The sequence below is a fragment of the Anomaloglossus baeobatrachus genome, chromosome 11 (assembly GCF_048569485.1).
Source record: "Anomaloglossus baeobatrachus isolate aAnoBae1 chromosome 11, aAnoBae1.hap1, whole genome shotgun sequence".
Classification (NCBI taxonomy): Eukaryota; Metazoa; Chordata; class Amphibia; order Anura; family Aromobatidae; genus Anomaloglossus; species Anomaloglossus baeobatrachus.
The window spans coordinates 115,908,118-115,931,503 of NC_134363.1; the positions used below are offsets into that span (position 1 = coordinate 115,908,118).

The window sequence follows — 23,386 nt, forward strand, 5'->3', positions numbered from 1 at the left end:
GCACGCATGGTCCCGCTAGGCTCCACCTACCTGTCACTCTGCACACATGGTCCCGCTAGGCTCCGCCCACCTGGCACTTTGCACACATGGTCCCGCTAGGCTCCACCCACCTGGCACTCTGCACGCATGGTCCCGCTAGGCTCCACCCACCTGGCACTCTGCACACATGGTCCCACTAGGCTCCGCCCACCCGGCACTTTGCACACATGGTCCCGCTAGGCTCCGCCCACCTGGTACTCTGCACACATGGTCCCGCTAGGCTCTGCCCACCTGGCACTCTGCACACATGGTCCCACTAGGCTCCGCCCACCTGACACTCTGCACACATGGTTCCGCTAGGCTCCGCCCACCTGGCACTCTGCACACATGGTCCCGCTAGGCTCTGCCCACCTAGCACTCTGCACACATTACCCCACTAGGCTCCGCCCACCTGACACTTTGCACACATGGTCCCGCTAGGCTCCGCCCACTTAGCACTCTGCACACATGGTCCCGCTAGGCTCTGCCCACCAAGCACTCTGCACACATTTCCCCGCTAGGCTCCGCCCACCTGGAACTCTGCACACCTGGCACTCTGCACACATGGTCCCGCTAGGCTTTGCCCACCTGGCACTCTGCACACATGGTCCCGCTAGGCTCCGCCCACCTAGCACTCTGCACACATTTCCCCGCTAGGCTCCACCGACCTGGCACTCTGCACACCTGACACTCTGCACACATGGTCCCGCTAGGCTCCGCCCACCTGGCACTCTGCACACCTGGCACTCTGCATACATTACCCCGCTAGGCTCCGCCCACCTGGCACTCTGCACACATGGTCCCGCTCGGATTACCTGCGGTGATAAAGTCCCGACCTCAGCGCTGTCACTGTCCTCCATGGCCGCCGCTTGTCACATCACCTTCTCTCGCTTCCGACCCGAGACTGACTAGCGGTGACTGAATAGGATAACTGAAGTGAGCACTAATATATATATATGAGTGCAAGCCAAAAATACATACTATATATAAGAATAAGGCTGCACATCAAACTTAGATAATGGTATAATGCCTCAAGCATATGGAAAAATATTGGAATATACAATGAAAAATGCTACTTGCTAATTTGAACATGTGAATAATGAATTGCATACCTGCCATGAATATTAGGAAAAAGGAGATATTTAGCAATCGCATTGATCAATGTAACTGAGCCCCAAGGCCTCGTCAAGGCATATCTCTATATTGGGGTCCCTAGCTCTATGACCCTAACAGTGTGGCATCTCATTGCAATTAAAAACTGCTATGGGTGGAGAGGGGTAACTAAGGACTTTCTTATATAGGAGATGGAAAAAACATGGCCGAAAGGGGCGGAGCTGTGTTCACATTCAGAAAAAAACTACATATAACTGAATAGGATAACTGAAGTGAGCACTAATATATATATATGAGTGCAAGCCAAAAATACATACTATATATAAGAATAAGGCTGCACATCAAACTTAGATAATGGTATAATGCCTCAAGCATATGGAAAAATATTGGAATATACAATGAAAAATGCTACTTGCTAATGTGAACATGTGAATAATGAATTGCATACCTGCCATGAATATTAGGAAAAAGGAGATATTTAGCAATCGCATTGATCAATGTAACTGAGCCCCAAGGCCTCGTCAAGGCATATCTCTATATTGGGGTCCCTAGCTCTATGACCCTAACTGTGTGTCATCTCATTGCAATTAAAGACTGCTATGGGTGGAGAGGGGTAACTAAGGACTTTCTTATATAGGAGATGGAAAAAACATGGCCGAAAGGGGCGGAGCTGTGTTCACATTCAGAAAAAAACTACATATAACTGAATAGGATAACTGAAGTGAGCACTAATATATATATATGAGTGCAAGCCAAAAATACATACTATATATAAGAATAAGGCTGCACATCAAACTTAGATAATGGTATAATGCCTCAAGCATATGGAAAAATATTGGACTATACAATGAAAAATGCTACTTGCTAATTTGAACATGTGAATAATGAATTGCATACCTGCCATGAATATTAGGAAAAAGGAGATATTTAGCAATCGCATTGATCAATGTAACTGAGCCCCAAGGCCTCGTCAAGGCATATCTCTATATTGGGGTCCCTAGCTCTATGACCCTAACTGTGTGTCATCTCATTGCAATTAAAAACTGCTATGGGTGGAGAGGGGTAACTAAGGACTTTCTTATATAGGAGATGGAAAAAACATGGCCGAAAGGGGCGGAGCAGTGTTCACATTCAGAAAAAAACTACATATAACTGAATAGGATAACTGAAGTGAGCACTAATATATATATATGAGTGCAAGCCAAAAATACATACTATATATAAGAATAAGGCTGCACATCAAACTTAGATAATGGTATAATGCCTCAAGCATATGGAAAAATATTGGAATATACAATGAAAAATGCTACTTGCTAATTTGAACATGTGAATAATGAATTGCATACCTGCCATGAATATTAGGAAAAAGGAGATATTTAGCAATCGTATTGATCAATGTAACTGAGCCCCAAGGCCTCGTCAAGGCATATCTCTATATTGGGGTCCCTAGCTCTATGACCCTAACTGTGTGTCATCTCATTGCAATTAAAAACTGCTATGGGTGGAGAGGGGTAACTAAGGACTTTCTTATATAGGAGATGGAAAAAACATGGCCGAAAGGGGCGGAGCTGTGTTCACATTCAGAAAAAAACTACATATAACTGAATAGGATAACTGAAGTGAGCACTAATATATATATATGAGTGCAAGCCAAAAATACATACTATATATAAGAATAAGGCTGCACATCAAACTTAGATAATGGTATAATGCCTCAAGCATATGGAAAAATATTGGAATATACAATGAAAAATGCTACTTGCTAATTTGAACATGTGAATAATGAATTGCATACCTGCCATGAATATTAGGAAAAAGGAGATATTTAGCAATCGCATTGATCAATGTAACTGAGCCCCAAGGCCTCGTCAAGGCATATCTCTATATTGGGGTCCCTAGCTCTATGACCCTAACTGTGTGTCATCTCATTACAATTAAAAACTGCTATGGGTGGAGAGGGGTAACTAAGGACTTTCTTATATAGGAGATGGAAAAAACATGGCCGAAAGGGGCAGAGCTGTGTTCACATTCAGAAAAAAACTACATATAACTGAATAGGATAACTGAAGTGAGCACTAATATATATATATGAGTGCAAGCCAAAAATACATACTATATATAAGAATAAGGCTGCACATCAAACTTAGATAACGGTATAATGCCTCAAGCATATGGAAAAATATTGGAATATACAATGAAAAATGCTACTTGCTAATTTGAACATGTGAATAATGAATTGCATACCTGCCATGAATATTAGGAAAAAGGAGATATTTAGCAATCGCATTGATCAATGTAACTGAGCCCCAAGGCCTCGTCAAGGCATATCTCTATATTGAGGTCCCTAGCTCTATGACCCTAACTGTGTGGCATCTCATTGCAATTAAAAACTGCTATGGGTGGAGAGGGGTAACTAAGGACTTTCTTATATTCATGGCAGGTATGCAATTCATTATTCACATGTTCAAATTAGCAAGTAGCATTTTTCATTTTATATTCCAATATTTTTCCATATGCTTGAGGCATTATACCATTATCTAAGTTTGATGTGCAGCCTTATTCTTATATATAGTATGTATTTTTGGCTTGCACTCATATATATATATTAGTGCTCACTTCAGTTATCCTATTCAGTTATATGTAGTTTTTTTCTGAATGTGAACACAGCTCCGCCCCTTTCGGCCATGTTTTTTCCATCTCCTATATAAGAAAGTCCTTAGTTACCCCTCTCCACCCATAGCAGTTTTTAATTGTAATGAGATGACACACAGTTAGGGTCATAGAGCTAGGGACCCCAATATAGAGATATGCCTTGACGAGGCCTTGGGGCTCAGTTACATTGATCAATGCGATTGCTAAATATCTCCTTTTTCCTAATATTCATGGCAGGTATGCAATTCATTATTCGCATGTTCAAATTAGCAAGTAGCATTTTTCATTGTATATTCCAATATTTTTCCATATGCTTGAGGCATTATACCATTATCTAAGTTTGATGTGCAGCCTTATTCTTATATATAGTATGTATTTTTGGCTTGCACTCATATATATATATTAGTGCTCACTTCAGTTATCCTATTCAGTTATATGTAGTTTTTTTCTGAATGTGAACACAGCTCCGCCCTTTTCGGCCATGTTTTTTCCATCTCCTATATAAGAAAGTCCTTAGTTACCCCTCTCCACCCATAGCAGTTTTTAATTGCAATGAGATGACACACAGTTAGGGTCATAGAGCTAGGGACCCCAATATAGAGATATGCCTTGACGAGGCCTTGGGGCTCAGTTACATTGATCAATGCGATTGCTAAATATCTCCTTTTTCCTAATATTCATGGCAGGTATGCAATTCATTATTCACATGTTCAAATTAGCAAGTAGCATTTTTCATTGTATATTCCAATATTTTTCCATATGCTTGAGGCATTATACCATTATCTAAGTTTGATGTGCAGCCTTATTCTTATATATAGTATGTATTTTTGGCTTGCACTCATATATATATATTAGTGCTCACTTCAGTTATCCTATTCAGTTATATGTAGTTTTTTTCTGAATGTGAACACAGCTCCGCCCCTTTCGGCCATGTTTTTTCCATCTCCTATATAAGAAAGTCCTTAGTTACCCCTCTCCACCCATAGCAGTTTTTAATTGCAATGAGATGACACACAGTTAGGGTCATAGAGCTAGGGACCCCAATATAGAGATATGCCTTGACGAGGCCTTGGGGCTCAGTTACATTGATCAATGCGATTGCTAAATATCTCCTTTTTCCTAATATTCATGGCAGGTATGCAATTCATTATTCACATGTTCAAATTAGCATTTAGCATTTTTCATTGTATATTCCAATATTTTTCCATATGCTTGAGGCATTATACCATTATCTAAGTTTGATGTGCAGCCTTATTCTTATATATAGTATGTATTTTTGGCTTGCACTCATATATATATATTAGTGCTCACTTCAGTTATCCTATTCAGTTATATGTAGTTTTTTTCTGAATGTGAACACAGCTCCGCCCCTTTCGGCCATGTTTTTCCATCTCCTATATAAGAAAGTCCTTAGTTACCCCTCTCCACCCATAGCAGTTTTTAATTGCAATGAGATGACACACAGTTAGGGTCATAGAGCTAGGGACCCCAATATAGAGATATGCCTTGACGAGGCCTTGGGGCTCAGTTACATTGATCAATGCGATTGCTAAATATCTCCTTTTTCCTAATATTCATGGCAGGTATGCAATTCATTATTCGCATGTTCAAATTAGCAAGTAGCATTTTTCATTGTATATTCCAATATTTTTCCATATGCTTGAGGCATTATACCATTATCTAAGTTTGATGTGCAGCCTTATTCTTATATATAGTATGTATTTTTGGCTTGCACTCATATATATATATTAGTGCTCACTTCAGTTATCCTATTCAGTTATATGTAGTTTTTTTCTGAATGTGAACACAGCTCCGCCCCTTTCGGCCATGTTTTTTCCATCTCCTATATAAGAAAGTCCTTAGTTACCCCTCTCCACCCATAGCAGTTTTTAATTGCAATGAGATGACACACAGTTAGGGTCATAGAGCTAGGGACCCCAATATAGAGATATGCCTTGACGAGGCCTTGGGGCTCAGTTACATTGATCAATGCGATTGCTAAATATCTCCTTTTTCCTAATATTCATGGCAGGTATGCAATTCATTATTCACATGTTCAAATTAGCAAGTAGCATTTTTCATTGTATATTCCAATATTTTTCCATATGCTTGAGGCATTATACCATTATCTAAGTTTGATGTGCAGCCTTATTCTTATATATAGTATGTATTTTTGGCTTGCACTCATATATATATATTAGTGCTCACTTCAGTTATCCTATTCAGTTATATGTAGTTTTTTTCTGAATGTGAACACAGCTCCGCCCCTTTCGGCCATGTTTTTTCCATCTCCTATATAAGAAAGTCCTTAGTTACCCCTCTCCACCCATAGCAGTTTTTAATTGCAATGAGATGACACACAGTTAGGGTCATAGAGCTAGGGACCCCAATATAGAGATATGCCTTGACGAGGCCTTGGGGCTCAGTTACATTGATCAATGCGATTGCTAAATATCTCCTTTTTCCTAATATTCATGGCAGGTATGCAATTCATTATTCACATGTTCAAATTAGCATTTAGCATTTTTCATTGTATATTCCAATATTTTTCCATATGCTTGAGGCATTATACCATTATCTAAGTTTGATGTGCAGCCTTATTCTTATATATAGTATGTATTTTTGGCTTGCACTCATATATATATATTAGTGCTCACTTCAGTTATCCTATTCAGTTATATGTAGTTTTTTTCTGAATGTGAACACAGCTCCGCCCCTTTCGGCCATGTTTTTTCCATCTCCTATATAAGAAAGTCCTTAGTTACCCCTCTCCACCCATAGCAGTTTTTAATTGCAATGAGATGACACACAGTTAGGGTCATAGAGCTAGGGACCCCAATATAGAGATATGCCTTGACGAGGCCTTGGGGCTCAGTTACATTGATCAATGCGATTGCTAAATATCTCCTTTTTCCTAATATTCATGGCAGGTATGCAATTCATTATTCGCATGTTCAAATTAGCAAGTAGCATTTTTCATTGTATATTCCAATATTTTTCCATATGCTTGAGGCATTATACCATTATCTAAGTTTGATGTGCAGCCTTATTCTTATATATAGTATGTATTTTTGGCTTGCACTCATATATATATATTAGTGCTCACTTCAGTTATCCTATTCAGTTATATGTAGTTTTTTTCTGAATGTGAACACAGCTCCGCCCCTTTCGGCCATGTTTTTTCCATCTCCTATATAAGAAAGTCCTTAGTTACCCCTCTCCACCCATAGCAGTTTTTAATTGCAATGAGATGACACACAGTTAGGGTCATAGAGCTAGGGACCCCAATATAGAGATATGCCTTGACGAGGCCTTGGGGCTCAGTTACATTGATCAATGCGATTGCTAAATATCTCCTTTTTCCTAATATTCATGGCAGGTATGCAATTCATTATTCACATGTTCAAATTAGCAAGTAGCATTTTTCATTGTATATTCCAATATTTTTCCATATGCTTGAGGCATTATACCATTATCTAAGTTTGATGTGCAGCCTTATTCTTATATATAGTATGTATTTTTGGCTTGCACTCATATATATATATTAGTGCTCACTTCAGTTATCCTATTCAGTTATATGTAGTTTTTTTCTGAATGTGAACACAGCTCCGCCCCTTTCGGCCATGTTTTTTCCATCTCCTATATAAGAAAGTCCTTAGTTACCCCTCTCCACCCATAGCAGTTTTTAATTGCAATGAGATGACACACAGTTAGGGTCATAGAGCTAGGGACCCCAATATAGAGATATGCCTTGACGAGGCCTTGGGGCTCAGTTACATTAATCAATGCGATTGCTAAATATCTCCTTTTTCCTAATATTCATGGCAGGTATGCAATTCATTATTCACATGTTCAAATTAGCAAGTAGCATTTTTCATTGTATATTCCAATATTTTTCCATATGCTTGAGGCATTATACCATTATCTAAGTTTGATGTGCAGCCTTATTCTTATATATAGTATGTATTTTTGGCTTGCACTCATATATATATATTAGTGCTCACTTCAGTTATCCTATTCAGTTATATGTAGTTTTTTTCTGAATGTGAACACAGCTCCGCCCCTTTCAGCCATGTTTTTTCCATCTCCTATATAAGAAAGTCCTTAGTTACCCCTCTCCACCCATAGCAGTTTTTAATTGCAATGAGATGACACACAGTTAGGGTCATAGAGCTAGGGACCCCAATATAGAGATATGCCTTGACGAGGCCTTGGGGCTCAGTTACATTGATCAATGCGATTGCTAAATATCTCCTTTTTCCTAATATTCATGGCAGGTATGCAATTCATTATTCACATGTTCAAATTAGCAAGTAGCATTTTTCATTGTATATTCCAATATTTTTCCATATGCTTGAGGCATTATACCATTATCTAAGTTTGATGTGCAGCCTTATTCTTATATATAGTATGTATTTTTGGCTTGCACTCATATATATATATTAGTGCTCACTTCAGTTATCCTATTCAGTTATATGTAGTTTTTTTCTGAATGTGAACACAGCTCCGCCCCTTTCGGCCATGTTTTTTCCATCTCCTATATAAGAAAGTCCTTAGTTACCCCTCTCCACCCATAGCAGTTTTTAATTGCAATGAGATGACACACAGTTAGGGTCATAGAGCTAGGGACCCCAATATAGAGATATGCCTTGACGAGGCCTTGGGGCTCAGTTACATTGATCAATGCGATTGCTAAATATCTCCTTTTTCCTAATATTCATGGCAGGTATGCAATTCATTATTCACATGTTCAAATTAGCAAGTAACATTTTTCATTGTATATTCCAATATTTTTCCATATGCTTGAGGCATTATACCATTATCTAAGTTTGATGTGCAGCCTTATTCTTATATATAGTATGTATTTTTGGCTTGCACTCATATATATATATTAGTGCTCACTTCAGTTATCCTATTCAGTTATATGTAGTTTTTTTCTGAATGTGAACACAGCTCCGCCCCTTTCGGCCATGTTTTTTCCATCTCCTATATAAGAAAGTCCTTAGTTACCCCTCTCCACCCATAGCAGTTTTTAATTGCAATGAGATGACACACAGTTAGGGTCATAGAGCTAGGGACCCCAATATAGAGATATGCCTTGACGAGGCCTTGGGGCTCAGTTACATTGATCAATGCGATTGCTAAATATCTCCTTTTTCCTAATATTCATGGCAGGTATGCAATTCATTATTCACATGTTCAAATTAGCAAGTAACATTTTTCATTGTATATTCCAATATTTTTCCATATGCTTGAGGCATTATACCATTATCTAAGTTTGATGTGCAGCCTTATTCTTATATATAGTATGTATTTTTGGCTTGCACTCATATATATATATTAGTGCTCACTTCAGTTATCCTATTCAGTTATATGTAGTTTTTTTCTGAATGTGAACACAGCTCCGCCCCTTTCGGCCATGTTTTTTCCATCTCCTATATAAGAAAGTCCTTAGTTACCCCTCTCCACCCATAGCAGTTTTTAATTGCAATGAGATGACACACAGTTAGGGTCATAGAGCTAGGGACCCCAATATAGAGATATGCCTTGACGAGGCCTTGGGGCTCAGTTACATTGATCAATGCGATTGCTAAATATCTCCTTTTTCCTAATATTCATGGCAGGTATGCAATTCATTATTCACATGTTCAAATTAGCAAGTAGCATTTTTCATTGTATATTCCAATATTTTTCCATATGCTTGAGGCATTATACCATTATCTAAGTTTGATGTGCAGCCTTATTCTTGACTAGCGGTGACGTCACGGGCCTCTCGCGATACTTGGCTGTGAAGGTCATTGAACTCAGTGACAGGTAGAGATGAGCGAACCGGTCCCGGTTCGGCTCGAGTTTGGTTCGCCGAACGGAGGTCTCGTTCGAGTTCGGTTCGTCGAACGTTCGACGAACCGAACTCGAACCGCATAGAAAACAATGGCAGGCAATCACAAACACATAAAAACACCTAGAAAACACCCTCAAAGGTGTCCAAAAGGTGACAAACAACTCACAACACAACACAAACACATGGGAAAGTGACAAGGACATATACTCATGCGAAAACAAAAGAGCTGGACAAGGAAAAAGAGGAGGAGACACAGATATAGGCATGGCATGCCCTTCTAAAATCATGTAAAACACCGCAAGGTGACTCCAAGCGGAGTTCTCCCTTTTTTTCCAAAAATTGGGCCACACACACACACACCCACCCCTTCAGTGGCAGCACGTGTGCCCCAGTTGTACACTTCACAGCTAGATTTGCATCAAGCACATTCAAAAATACGCCATCCTTTTCCGTCCTCAGGATTGCACCGGGGTAGGTAGCAAAGTCTTTCCTGATCCCAGCTCTGTTCATCTTGGACCGTTTACTCAGACCCTGGATCAGTATTGTATCTTCAGGTATTTCACAGTTTATTTTTACCCTGGTACTGAATAGTGCATAGCAAGTTTATAACCAGTTAACATTATGGCACAATTAGCATTGGTTTATATGGTGTCCGTATAGGTATTCACCAGCAGTACCTGTCCAAGTATATTAGCAATAAACAACAGCATATGGCACAATTAGCATTGGTTTATATGGTGTCTGTATAGGTATTTACCAGCAACACCTGTCCAAGTATTTTTGTCCTCAATAGCTGTAGTAGGACAGGTTACTTTTGGTAATCTAGCTTCCAGGCTAATTAATAACTGTGATATTTGAGCATAAATTGGTTCCTTGCAGGATATCTCTGTTTTTTTAATGTTTTTAAATTGAATGTAATAAAATTTATAATTTTTTAACATGAACCACTGGTGTGTTTCCTGATTGGGGAGACTAGTTCTGAGTTGTTCTAATTTGTATTCAGTAGTGGCATGAAGTATATCAGGTGGTTGTGGATTAACTTAGATTTGCATCAAGCACATTCAAAAATACGCCATACTTAACCGTCCCCAGGATGACACCGAGGTAGGTAGCAAAGTCTTTCCTGATCCCAGCTCTGTTCATCTTGGATCATTTTTAAAAAACACAGCAAGCAAGGGTTACTCCAAGCGGAGTCTCCCTTTTTTTCCAAAAATTGTGCCCCACACACACCCACCCATTCAGTGGCAGCACTTGTGCCCTAGTTGTACACTTCACAGCTAGATTTGCATCAAGCACATTCAAAAATACGCCATACTTAACTGTCCCCAGGATGACACCGGGGTAGGTAGCAAAGTCTTTCCTGATCCCAGCTCTGTTCATCTTGGATCATTTTTAAAAAAACACAGCAAGCAAGGGTTACTCCAAGCGGAGTCTCCCTTTTTTTCCAAAATTTGTGCCCCACACACACCCACCCATTCAGTGGCAGCACTTGTGCCCTAGTTGTACACTTCACAGCTAGATTTGCATCAAGCACATTCAAAAATACGCCATACTTAACCGTCCCCAGGATGACTCCGGGGTAGGTAGCAAAGTCTTTCCTGATCCCAGCTCTGTTCATCTTGGATCATTTTTAAAAAAACACAGCAAGCAAGGGTTACTCCAAGCGGAGTCTCCCTTTTTTTTCCAAAAATTGTGCCCCACACACACCCACCCATTCAGTGGCAGCACTTGTGCCCTAGTTGCAAACAGGATGTTTTGATTTGCATCAAGCACATTCCAAATTCACAAGCATTTGCTCTCCCCAGGATGACACAGGGGTAGTAAATTCCTCTTGGATCCATGACTTGTTCTTTTTGATGAACGTTAGTTTGTCCACATTGTCCCTGGACAGACGCGTGCTCTTATCTGTCAGCACACACCCAGCAGCACTGAAGACACATTCAGAGACAACGCTGGCAGCTGGACACGACAAAATCTCCAAGGCGTAAGTGGAGAGCTCTGGCCATTTTTCAAGATTTGAAGCCCAAAATGAGCAAGGCTCCATTTGCAAAGTCATGGCATCGATGTTCATTTGGAGATACTCCTGTATCATCCTCTCCGGCCGTTGACTATGTGTCAGACTTGTTGTCTCTGGTGGCCTTGCAAAGGACGGGCTAAAGAAATTATGAAAATATTCCATAAAATTGCTGATATCAGCACCAGATACGGTGCTACTGGTACGGGTAGACTGTTGAAGATGACGAGACCGTCCCATGTTTGTCAAGTTACAACTGGGAGATTCACTCCCTGCACCTGCACGGTTGTTTGGTGGAAAAGCCGAGCTAAGATCGAGTAACAGCTTCTGCTGATACTCCTGCATACGTGAGTCCCTTTCTATGGCCAGAATTATGTCACAAAATTTGGACTTATACCGGGGATCTAATAGTGTGGCAAGCCAGTAGTCATCATCACTTCTAATTTTGACAATACGAGGGTCATGTTGGAGGTAGTGCAGCAAGAAGGCGCTCATGTGTCTTGCGCAGCCATGTGGACCAAGTCCACGCTGTGTTTGTGGCATAGAGGTGCTAACCGTTATTTCTTCCTCTGACATCTCCCCACAACCTCTTTCAACTGAAATATGACTTAGGTCTCCCTCATCCGCTGAGTCTTCCATGTCCATGGACAGTTCGTCCTCCATTTCTTCATGTTCTTCTGCACCTTCCTCAACATTTCGCCTGCTACCATGCGCCCATGTTGATCCCTGTCCCCCATGGTCCCATGCCTGCCGCGTTGGTGATAATGAACGTCTGGACCTTGGTGATGTTGTAGTGTCTTGCACATATGAATCCTCCTGTAGTTCCTCCCCTTCCTGTTGTCCCTCCCCCTGACTCCGAATAGTGTTTAGCGTGTGCTCCAGCATGTAAATGACTGGAATTGTCATGCTGATAATGGCATTGTCAGCGCTAAACATATTCGTCGCCATGTCGAAACTGTGCAGAAGGGTGCATAGGTCCTTGATCTGAGACCACTCCATCAGGGTGATCTGCCCCACCTCTGCCTCTCGTTGGCCCAGGCTATACGTCATGACGTATTGCACCAGGGCTCGGCGGTGCTGCCACAGTCGCTGTAACATGTGGAGAGTCGAATTCCAGCGTGTCGCCACATCGCATTTCAGGCGATGAACCGGCAGGCCGAAAGACTTCTGGAGCGATGCAAGTCACTCAGCTGCGGCGGTTGAACGGCGGAAGTGAGCAGACAGTTTTCGTGCCCTGGTCAGAAGGCCATCTAGGCCGGAATAGCGTGTTAAGATTTGCTGGACAACAAGGTTCAACACATGAGCCATAGAAGGCACGTGTGTCACCTTGCCCAGGCGAAAGCCGCACCCAGGTTTGCAGCATTGTCGCACACGGCCTTACCAGGCTGCAGGTTGAGTGGAGACAACCATTTATTAAACTCGGACCGCAGAGCTGACCACAACTCCTCAATTGTGTGACTCCTATTCCCAAGACATGTCAAGCTAAAGACCGCCTGATGCCGTTGCGCTCTGCTGCCACCATAGTAATGACAGTTGCGTGCTTCCTTCTGCGCAGTGAGAACGCTGGTGGCCTGACCAGGCAGGCTTGGGGCGGAGGTGGAGGACCCAGATGAGGTGGAGGAGGCAGAAGCAGTGGTGGAACTTGGACAGACAGAGGATTGACACACAAGTCGTGGGGACGGCAAGACTTGTGCAGCAGACCCTTCACCATCTATCACCATAGTCACCCAGTGCCCAGTCAGCGACATGTAACGTCCCTGTCCATGCTTACTGGTCCAAGTATCGGTGGTGAAATGCACCCGTTCGCACACAGATTTTCTCAAGGAAGCGGTGATGTTGTGTGCGACATGCTGGTGTAGCACGGGCATACCTTTCTTAGAGAAGTAGTGGCGACTGGGCATCTGGTACTGGGGCACAGCGACAGACATAAAGTCTCTAAAATCCTGATTGTCCACCAGGCGGAAAGGCAGCATTTCGGTAGCCAAGAGTTTACAGAGGGATAAAGTCAACCTCCTAGCTTTGTCATGGGGCGCAGGAAATGGCCTTTTATTTGTCCACATCTGAGGGACAGAGATCTGGCTGCAGTGTGTAGACGGTGTTGAGTAGGGTGTCCCTGGAAAAATGCAGGTTTGTGAGGAAAGTGCAGGCGGAGACATGATGTTGCCTTCATCCAATGTTGGTGCTATCGATGTCAGAGAGAGCTGTACACACGCACTTGTTTCCCCTTCCAAACCAACTGACGACCTACCAAGAAAAGTGCCTGTTGCGGTTACAGTAGTGGAAGTTGTGCGTGGAAAACCAGGTGTGACAGCTGTCCCCACAGTCCTAGAAGATGAAGAGCGCGCGGATGCACTGGAAGGGGCAGGCCGTGGATGGTTCGCTCCGCTAGGCCGCAATGCAGCACAGTGAGCTTTCCACCGGGACCTATGATATTTATTCATGTGACGATTCATGGAAGAAGTTGTCAAACTGCTGAGGTTTTGCCCTCTACTAACAAAATCACGACAAATTTTACAGATCACATAATTTGAGCAATCTTTTGCTATGTCAAAAAAGGACCAGGCTAGGCAAGGCTTAGAGGGCATGCGACCTGCTGAGCCCCCCGATTAGTGCTCAGAGGCAGAGTGGTGGCTGAGGATGCAGTTGTAGATGTGCTACCAGTGCTCCGACTCTGTCCAGGAAGGCGCAAGGTAACTTAGTCGTCGGTTGCATCCTCCTCCACCGCCTCTGTTGACCTCCTCGAGTGCCTGACTGTGGGTTGACAGTAGGTGGGATCTAGAACTTCCTCATCAATTGTTGTGTTTGCACTCCCCTCACCCTCAGACCGAGCCTCTTCTTGCCCTGACCGAATATTTAAGTTGTCATCCCAATCTGGTATCTGCGTCTCATCTTCATCAGTATGTTCCTCATTGTCTATAACAACAGGTGTTACAGTTTTTGAAAAAGGGTCAACATTATGCTCAGAAACTTGGTCCTCGCGGCCTGAATCAGAGTCACAAAGGTTCTGGGCATCACTGCAGACCATTTCCTGGTCTGTACTCACTGTAGCTTGGGAGCAGACCTCTGATTCCCAGGCTATAGTGTGACTGAACAGCTCTGCAGACTCACCCATCTCAGTTCCACCATACTGTGCAGAGCAGATGGAGACTTCAGAGCTGGAAAAAGCAAGTTTGATTGGGATGACAACTCAGAGGACTGGTTTTTTTTGGATGCGGTAGTTGAGGTGGCGGAGAGGGCACTTGTTGGACCACTTGAGATCCATTCAAGCATTTTCCTTTTTTGGCCATCATCTACCTTTGTTCCAGTTGTTCGTGTCCGTAAAAAAGGGAGCACATCGGATTGTCCACGGTAAGTAGTAGACATCTTACTTTTGCTGGAAGATGGTCTATCTTCAGCAGATGTTAATGGAGCATTGCCACCTTCCCCACGGACAAACCCTTTTTTTCCTTTTCCAACACGCCTCTTCCCCTTTCCACCAGCATCTGTCATTTTGCCACTCATGTTGATTGCGACAAGATTGTGCACTTAAAATGTGGTAGTAAAAATTGAGAGGTGGTGTAGATTGCAGTGGTGGTCTAGCTTTATTAACAGCAGAATAATAAAGAATAAATATCCCTGACAATGCAACTACGGCCCTTAAAATGGCAGCAAAAATTGCTAGTATAATGGCTTAGTAACAATGAGCTTGAGTGTGCAATGCAGGCAGACGTGCTGCAAATATCTTTGCACTAGTGGGACAATACAGAAGTCCAACAGCCACGTTTAGGATGCCACTAAGTTCACTCAGTGTTTGCTAGTATAACGGCTTAGTAACAATGAGTTTGAGTGTGCAATGCAGGCAGATGTGCTGCAAATATCTTTGAACTACTGGGACAATACAGAAGTCCAACAGCCACGTTTAGGATGCCACTAAGTTCACTCAGTGTTTGCTAGTATAATGGCTTAGTAACAATGAGTTTGAGTGTGTAATGCAATGCAGGCAGACGTGCTGCAAATATCTTTGCACTAGTGGGACAATACAGAAGTCCAACAGCCACGTTTAGGATGCCACTAAGTTCACTCAGTGTTTGCTAGTATAATGGCTTAGTAACAATGAGTTTGAGTGTGCAATGCAGGCAGACGTGCTGCAAATATCTTTGCACTAGTGGGACAATACAGAAGTCCAACAGCCACGTTTAGGATGCCACTAAGTTCACTCAGTGTTTGCTAGTATAATGGCTTAGTAACAATGAGTTTCAGTGTGCAATGCAGGCAGACGTGCTGCAAATATCTTTGCACTAGTGGGACAATACAGAAGTCCAACAGCCACGTTTAGGATGCCACTAAGTTCACTCAGTGTTTGCTAGTATAATGGCTTAGTAAGAATGAGTTTGAGTGTGCAATGCAGGCAGACGTGCTGCAAATATCTTTGCACTAGTGGGACAGTACAGAAGTCCAACAGCCACGTTTAGGAAGCCACTAAGTTCACTCAGTGTTTGCTAGTATAATGGCTTAGTAAGAATGAGTTTCAGTGTGCAATGCAGGCAGACGTGCTGCAAATATCTTTGCACTAGTGGGACAATACAGAAGTCCAACAGCCACGTTTAGGATGCCGCTAAGTTCACTCAGTGTTTGATAGTATAATGGTTTAGTAACAATGAGTTTGAGTGTGCAATGCAGGCAGACGTGCTGCAAATCTCTTTGAACTAGTGGGACAATACAGAAGTCCAACGGCCACGTTTAGGATGCCACTAAGTTCACTCAGTGTTTGCTAGTATAATGGCTTAGTAACAATGAGTTTGAGTGTGCAAAGGGCAGGAGGGTACAGTGGCAGGGTTGTGGGTATCTGGGTAGAGGAAAGGACGCCTGCCTTTCTATCCCTCCAAATGGGGAAATGCAGCGAGGAAATCCCTGACCTTAGCTACACAGACGCTGTCATCTTGTGTAGCTCTTAAACTCTGTTTTCAGGACCTGTCACCTATGGCTCTGACCCTGCCGGTATTAGCCCTTAAAAGGACTGATAGAAACTTCTATCCCTATTCTGTACAGCGCTGTGTATAGTGCGTACACAGCAGTATCGGCGATAGGAGCTGCGCCAGTGATGTCTGACACCAAGGACGCAGAAGGCAGATATTGGCGTGCTGGAGGAAAATGTCCGTTTTTATAATGCAGGGACATGTGACATGGACATCCTATCACACATGCCATTGCTTCTCTGGCTAAAAGTCCACTTAGCTGTGTGTGTGTCTGGGATTGGCTGACATGCTGGCTCGCCCCACTACACGCGTGCTCTTAGGGAAGGAAGACAAGGAAAAAAAAAATGGCGATCGCCATTATCCATACAGCAGTGATCTGAATGCGCTGTTCCCGCACACTATACACTGAAATGTCATAATAGTGTGAGTCACAGAGTGACTTACACTATTACAGCGGAAAGCCAGCTAGTAATTAGCTGGTCTTTTTGCTGCTAGAACCGTTCTCGAACGTATCTAGAACTATCGAGCTTTAGCAAAAAGCTCGAGTTCTAGTTCGATCTAGAACAGCCCCCAAAATCACTTGAGCCGCGAACTGGAGAACCTCGAACCGCGAACCGCGCTCAACTCTAGTGACAGGTGCTGCCAGCATTGCAGGAGATCAGCGCAGGTAATGTACCTCGCTGACAGTAGCACTTGTCATCCCCTGCAGTGACCTGGGCTGACCCATTGATGTTAGCTTAGGTCACTGCACTGCTCTCCCAGCCAATGGGGAACATCCTGCTCTTCATTGACTGGGACAGTGTGGATCGTCATGGCAACCCCTTGGATTACACTAGTGATGAGCGAGCATGCTTGTTACTACTCGGTACTCGCACGAGTATCACTGTACTCGGGCTACTCGGCGGGGACCGAGTAATCTCGCGATACTCATGCTGTACTCGTGGTCTTCATCCCTGCATGTTGGCGCTCTTTTGAGAGCCAGCCCTCATGCAGGGATTGGCTGGCAGACCACTGCAATGCCACAGCCCTGTTAGTTGTGGAATTGCAGTGATTGGCCGGCCCGCACAGCGTGACCGAGCCTTTATACCGGCGGGTGCGCTGTGCTCTGCTCACAGCCATCCAGACAGTCAGTGCACGGAGAGTGTTGCTGCTTCAGGGAAAGGTTTGCGGCCCTTTATAGTTAGTTCCGGAGCAGGGCTGCAAACAGTGTGACCAGAAGTCCTTCTCAGGACATACAATAAGTTGTATACAGGCAGGCAGGGTATAGCCAGGTCGGAGTACAGTAGCAGAGTCCTTCTCAGGACTATTGTTGCTATATACAGGCAGGGTATAGCCAGGTCGGAATACAGGCTAGTGACCAGAAGAGTCCTTGTCAGGACTATTGTAGCAGTATACAGGCAGGCAGGCAGGCAGGCAGGGTATATAGCCATTCCTAGTGGTGACCGTATACCAGCCTTCATCATATCTGGGGCTGGTGTACACAGTTTAAGGCTTCTGCCACACTCACGTTTAAAAAAACGTACGTGTGCTGTAGTCCGTTTTTTGTGTCCGTGTTCCGTATTTTCTGTCCGTTTTTCCCCTCCGTGTAGTGTCCGTATGCATATCGTGTGTCATTCGTGTGTACGTGTGTGCATTTTCCTGTGCATGAAATACGTCAGTGTGTGTTCCGTGAGCAGTCCGTATTTTGTACGTGTTTAACATGTTTCACACATTGAGATAATGGTGATCAGTTGGAATTAAATGACACATAGGTGTATGTGATTAGGACATAAATATAAGTTAACTATAAACTGTTTCCTGCTTGTATTCTGCCTTGGAGCACCTATGTGTTGTGACAAATTTTTCGCAATGCCATTATCCACGGAGGCCTTAGTGTTTTTATGTTGGATTATATCTCGTCGTTTTGGCGTTAGACGGCACATGTTGCAATATGATAATGTAAGAAGAAACAGATTGTGGGTGCATCCACTAATGATGATGCGGCCTATGCATGGTCATTTCCATACTTTATTTTTTGAGTTACGGAATTTCCCAGATAAGTTTTTTTCATACTGCCGTTTGTCAGTTGAGAGTTTTGATTACTTACTAAATATTTTACGACCTCATTTACAACATCAGGACACTTGTATGCGGCTTTCCATTTCCCCTGAGGAGAGATTTGTGGTGACTCTGAGGTAATTTTTTTTTTTTAATCTTTTTGAAATGTGTTTGGTTTCACATTGAAATGTGTAATTGATATTTCTTTATCTAATCTATGTTTTTAATCAATGTTTGTGGTTTGTTTGGTTTGCTTTTCTTTAAAAAAACTTATTGATAATTGAAAATCATTGTTTGTCTTGTTTTCATAGATTCTTGGCGACTGGTCAATCTTTTAGTGCGTTACATTTTGATTTTTTGTTGGGGAGATCAACCATTGCCGTTATAGTACGTCACACATGCGACATGATATGGCAACATTTAAAAGACCAAAGGATGCCTCAGCCAAACAGAGAAGATTGGTTGAAAATCTCTAAGGGCTTCAAGGACTCTGTGGACTTTCCTAACTGCATAGGAGCTTTGGATGGCAAGCATTTCAGAGTTAAATACCACCAAACTCTGGTTCACGTTATTTCAATTTTCATAAGTTTTTTTCGGTTGTTATTTTGGCATTGGTTGACACTGAATACCGTTTTATTTATGCTGACATTGGGGCCTATGGTAGTGCCTCAGATGCCCGTATTTTCCGTTCATCAAGATTAGCCCAACGCCTGCAAGAAAATTCATTATTGATCCCACCCCCAGTTGCCCTACCTGGTACATCTGGACCGTTGGCACCATATGTCATGGTAGCAGATGCAGGATTTGCATTATCCAAACATGTTATGCGACCATATCCAAGGAGATCAATTGATGACAGGAAACAGTACTTTAATTATCGGCTAACTAAAGCAAGACGTTATGTGGAGTGTGCATTTGGTATTTTAGCTAACAAATGGCGCATTTATCACACAACTATTCAGTTGCAGCCAAACTCTGTCAAATCTGTCATTAAGGCTACCATAGTGCTTCACAATTTCTGTCGGATACATGATGGAGGAACTTATGTTGATGATGAATCTCAGATAAACCATGTTGTTAATCCAACAGGTGAACCTATGTCTCATAATTCGGTGACATCTGGTTTACAAATTAGAAATTTATTTACTGATTACTTTAATTGTTTTGATGCTAATAATAATATAGATGTTTGTTAAGATTTTTATGGGTTTATTTTTGTTAAAATGTATTTTTTTCACTTAGACGAAAATGTTTAATTAGTTTAAACAATCTAAGAGCTTAAAGCTTACTTGTATTAAAGTGAAAATGCGTTAATCACCAACTGACATTTCTGTTAACAACATGGATTTCTGAATGTTGTATGTATGTGTTTGTACATTTCTGTGTTAGTATCATGATTTTTTGTTTGTTTAAACTTACAAAATTAATAATGTTAGTCGTCTATGGTAAAAATGCAATATTATATCTAAATTTAAAAAACAAACACAATATTGATTTTTAAAACATTTTTTTTTATTAATAATATGCCTATTATTCCAAAAAGTAATGATGTTCTTTTTTAGTTTCCTAAAAAAAATTAAATTTCTTGCTCATCTTCTGGAAACTTTTACAAAATTATCATTTTTTTTTTTCTTTAAACATTTTTCATATACTTTACTTAAAATAGTACACTTGCAAAAATTTTTGCATTGCTTACAATGTTGTGAAATTTTCGACCAATTATGTTGGTCTCATGTTGGACATTTACATAGACATAATAATTGCAAACTTTGTTTTGAGAATATAAGAACTCATGTACCTATCAAATTGTTTGGGTACAAATGTGTTCATAAAAAATTAAACATATCCATGGCATAAAACATATATGTCATCCGGCACAAAATATAATCACACATGCCTTTTTTTTATTTTTAAGACTCTGAGTTTAAACATTTTTGGCAAACCCTATTTTTGTTTTTTTGTGCCCTTCATCATATTTGTTGGTTGAATGTAAAGATTAACAAAAATGTGTATCATAAGTCTACAAGATCTTCTAGGGAAGTAACCTGAGTGTTGCTGAGTATGTTGTTTTGGGTGGCCTCAGAAATAGTATTTTCAGGAATGGAAGCAGTTGTTTGCTGAACAACATTCCTATTACTAACTACAGTAGTGTGTGGAACAGTCTGTTGCATGCTTGTTTGGCCCAACACATTGCCTGTTGTTGAGTACACCTATGTTTCTACATGGGTAAGTGGGTATTGTGTGTGTGTATGTTGTTGACCTTGAGGATAGTTGACTGATGTTTGTAAGTGTGGTGTAGGTAACATAGTTGTGATTGGATAATGAGGCATCATGAATGATTGTGGGTATGTTGAACCAGGAAACAAGTTAGGTAAAGCACCAATATTTGTGGGTTGAGTAAAGTAACTAGTACTTGGAGTGGGTTGTAAATTCATATAGTTTATGGGTTGCTGTGAGGTTGCACTTTGTACAGTGCTTAAGGCGCCAGGATTGGTTGAAACATACCCTTGTCTAATTGGTGTTGGGAATACCGTACTTGAAGCAATAGAAGGTTGACCAGATTGTTGTAATACTGGATTAGTGACAATTACTGTTGCCATTGTTGTTTGTGTTGAAATGGTATTTTGATTGTCTGTTGTGTTGGGGACTGTATGTTGTTGCATAATGGTACGCCAATTTTCTATGACCTCATAAACTCTCACTGGTTCCTGTTCTGCCTGACTAGCTGAAAGTAGGGTCAGCATAGCAGCACGTACACGTTCCTGCCTATCGGATGCAATTTTGGTTAAGCTAGTAGATAAAGACCGACAAAAACGCTCAGCATCTGTTTCTGGAATTAAAGTGTTCATTATGTGAATAATGCGTGTGTCAATTATTTCCGGTAAGGATCTCATTTCATCAGGTCTGCGGATTGTTCTTGCACGGAGAGGTTGTGGTGAAAAACGTGGAAGTACATTTGTTTGTGTTGATTGTGTTGCTGGTGTTGTTGTTTGTTGTGTTGATGTGCCTTGGTTGTTGGTTTGTGCACTCTCTGTCCCACCATCATGTGATTCAGTTGCTGCTGCTGCATCTTGTTGAATCTCTTGACTTTCACTGTCTTTTCTGCCAGGTTCTTGTTCTGATGCTGAGGTGGCTGTAGCAGAGGGACCAGCTGTTGGTTGTTCATCAGAATCGTCTAGATTATCCTCCGTTCTATATAAAATTAGATAACATATTACAATCATAACATTTATTTTTTTAAAATTAACTTCAGAAAATAAATGAATTGTAAAGAAAAATTATTGTTAAAAAAATAAAAAAAATAAAAATATATAACAAAAAACTTACTGTGTTACTTCTAAGATGGGTGCTAGGAAGCTTATTTGTTCATAGTAAACATATCTGCGTTTGCGGCCTTGGCTGGATGATGATGGTATAGGGTTGTACTCCCTTCGGTACTGATCACGTGCTGAACGCCAACGCCTTTTTACCAAGTCAACTGTTGAATTTAACAAAATATGTCACTTGCAACATTCAGCATATTTCTGCACACATTAATGATAATAATGTTTGCTAAATGTAATATACAATTTCAAATAATAATGGTGGACAAATACATTATATGAAAAATCATTATTTTAGATATTATTCACTAAAAAGCATTTTTATACATTCACACATAACAAAATAATATTTCTCAGAAATTATCTTGGAAGTAATTGTGATATAGATTTTAAAAAGTTTTTTTTTTTATTAACAAGAAACATTTGCAAAAAAAATAGAGAAATATTATTTTAATAATTTAGGTCATGATATTGAAATGTTCTTAAAAAAAAAAGAAAAAAAACAAAATTAACCAAACATGATTAGAAATTGGGATACAAAAATTAGACTAATAAAACATGGAATTGAAATTCACATGACAGTTTTATCTGTTAATTAATTAACTTCATGAAGAATTCAAAATCATATTACAAATTAAAGATTACTTTGAATTTTTGAACTTTAGAAATGTTAGGTAACCTTTTTAAAAATTTAACATTAACTCAATAAATAGATTAATACATATAACAATTCTTCACAAAGTTAATTTTCATAAAAAACAACATTACAATAACAAAACATTCACAGTTTGAAATTATAAAAAAAATATATATTAAAACAAAACCTCTATAAAAATAATATAAAAACTTACCATATTTAGCACGCTTTGAAGGCGAACATCTATCCCATGCATTATTGGGGTACACTTCCTCAGCAACTTGAAGCCAATGGCGGTCAACTGTCAGTCTGTCATGGTAACCATCAACACGTGTATCCCATAATGGTGGGTGAGTCTCGACAGCTGATATCAGTTTCTCCGTGTCCACCCATGGAGCCATTATTATATTTGGAAGCAGAAATTGTGCTCAAAAAAGTTCTTTCACTACACAGAACTACAACTGCTTGCTTGCTCACTCCTTCTGCAAATGCACAGTAAGTTTTGAGCAAAAAAAATATGTTAGCTACGCCACCTGAAAGTATTTGAAATTGTAACAACTTTGATTTTTAAAACACGGACACGGACCACACGGATAGTATACGGAGGCCATCCGTATCACGTACGTGCAAACACGGACTCATAGGATTTCATGGATCCGTGAGGATGTTATGCCGGGGGAAAACGGACATGTCAGCGCTTTTTCGGCACGGTCAAACGTAGGCACGGAATGGACACACGCTCCGTGCCAAAACACTGACGTGAGGCTATTTATATTAAAAGGACTGTGTCAACAT

At 41.1% G+C, this 23,386-nt stretch overlaps 1 long non-coding RNA gene across 1 annotated transcript; it reads right to left on the reverse strand.

The window, feature by feature from the left end:
* Positions 1–21,739: 21,739 nt before the first annotated feature.
* LOC142256774 (uncharacterized) lies at positions 21,740–22,985 on the reverse strand. Its single transcript, XR_012727567.1, has 3 exons — positions 22,806–22,985; positions 21,959–22,109; positions 21,740–21,823 (listed from the first exon to the last, which is right to left on the reverse strand). It is a non-coding gene; the product is annotated as an uncharacterized LOC142256774 (long non-coding RNA).
* Between the last annotated feature and the right edge of the window lie 401 nt (positions 22,986–23,386).